We start from the raw sequence: 2083 nt of genomic DNA, 5'->3' as shown, positions 1-2083 counted from the left end.
ACAGAGCCATGTCAAGCTAGCACTTAAACCAATCCAGGTCAATCATCACAGTGAATACAGCCTCTTGAAAATATTCCTGGGTCAAGCAACTACAAAAAGCCAAGTGTCAAATAGTAACCCCTTAGAACTGTGTTTAAAAACTGGCTGTCAATGAGGTTTTTTAATTGTCCAAGTAATGATTCCAAGAGAACTGAGAGTAAAGGCTTTTACAAATAGTACTTCAGAACTATTTATGTCTTTTCAGGATGACAATATATTGATGTTGCTTAGGTAAAAAAAAAAAACACCTTGTTTTCATGGTTGTATATTAAGTCTCTAATTTTTATTGAATTTATTGGGGTGACATGGTAAACAAAATTATATAAGCTTCAGGTGTACAATTCTATTGTATGTCATATTGTGTGTTCACCACCCCAACTCAAGTCTCCTTGAAATAGAGTTTCAACCTCCCATCATAGAAGCCTTATTAATAAAGTTTATTCTGGGAGCATCAGCCTGAGTCTTGGCTTCTCACCTTCCTCCCTGAACAACATGAGCTTCAGAACATGCTCCAGCTTCTCCACAAGCTGCTGGACCCTGGGCTTCATGCAATCACCCAGCTACCGGGTCGGCTGGCCAGCAGCACAGCCAGGGTCTATGCAGGCACAGGGGGCTTGGTCTCCTGGATCTCCGTGTCCTGCTCCGCCAGTGTACAGGGCAGCTGGGGATCCAGGAGCCTGGCTGCAGTGATGGCCGGGGGTCTGGTGGGCATAGGGGGCATCCAGAGCAAGAAAGAGACTATGCAGTGCCTAAATGACTGACCACCTGGACTCCTACCTGGAGAGGGTGAGAAGCCTGGAGGCTGATAATGGGAAACTGAAGATCAAAATCTGGAATACTTAGAGAAGAAGAGACCCCAGGTTGAAGACTGGGGGCATTATTTCAAGACCATCGAGGACTCAAGGGCTCAGATCTTTGCAAATTCTGTGGACAATGAATGCATCATACTGCAGATCAACAATGCCCATCTTGTTGCTGATGACTTCAGAGTCAAGTATGAGAGGGAGCTGGCCATGTGCCAGTCTGTGGAGAATGGCATCAGTGGGGTCCAAAAGGTTACTGATGATACCAATATCACTCGGCTGCAGCTGGAGACAAGGATCGAGGCTCTCAAGGAGGAGCTGATCTTCATGAAGAAGAACCACACCACCAGGAGGAAGTAAATGGTCTCCAAAACCAGATTGCCAATTCTGGGTTGACCGTGGAGTTGGATGCCCCCAAATCTCAGGACCTCAGCAAAATCATGGCAGACATCCAGGCCCAGTATGACAAACTGGCTCAAAAGAACTGAGAGGAGCTGGACAAGTACTGATCAGACTGAAGAGAGTACCACAGTGGTCACCTCACAGACCACTGAGCTAGGTGCTGCTGAGAGGACACTCACAGAGCTCAGTGAGACATGGTCCAGTCACTAGAGATCAAACTGGACTCAATGAGGAATCTGAAGTTTAGTTTAGAGAACAGCCTGGGAGGTGGAGACCCGCTATGCCATGCAGATGGAGCAGCTCAATGGGATCCTGCTGCACCTGGAGTCAGAGCTGGCCCAGACCCGGGAAGGGGGCCAGTGCCAGGCCCAGAAGTTCAAGGTGCTGCTGAATATCAAGGTCAAGCTGGAGACTGAGATTGCCAAATACTGCAGCCTATTGGAAGAAGGGGAGGACTTCAATTTTGTTGATGCCCTGGACAAGAGCCCCTCCTTACAAACTACCTTAAAAGACCATGACTCACAGGATTGTGGACTGTAAACTGGTGTCTGATGTCAATGACACCAAACTTTTCAGTCATTAAAGAAAGCAGAAGTGGGGCATCCCATGTCAGGGCAGAAGGCCAATGAAAAGTTCATTAAAAGATTAAAAAATAAAGTTTATTCTACAACTTTGTAGTTTAATATTTTTTAAAATGTTAAATGCAAAAAAGAATAGTACATAGTAAATAAACAAATAAAACATTGAAATGATATACATTGGTTTCAGGATATATATATATATGCATGTGTATATATACATGTATATACGTATACAGGATATATATATGTATATATATG

At 44.5% G+C, this 2083-nt stretch overlaps 1 pseudogene; it reads left to right on the top strand.

The window, feature by feature from the left end:
- Positions 1–531: 531 nt before the first annotated feature.
- Positions 532–1827, top strand: LOC119062295 (keratin, type I cytoskeletal 18-like; annotated as a pseudogene).
- The last annotated feature ends 256 nt before the right edge of the window (positions 1828–2083 follow it).

The sequence above is a fragment of the Artibeus jamaicensis genome, unplaced genomic scaffold, assembly GCF_021234435.1.
Source record: "Artibeus jamaicensis isolate MK-2021 breed Jamaican fruit bat unplaced genomic scaffold, CSHL_Jam_final contig_452, whole genome shotgun sequence".
Taxonomy (NCBI): domain Eukaryota; kingdom Metazoa; phylum Chordata; class Mammalia; order Chiroptera; family Phyllostomidae; genus Artibeus; species Artibeus jamaicensis.
Note: the sequence above shows the minus strand (reverse complement) of the source record. Positions and strands in the feature narration are given on the sequence as shown.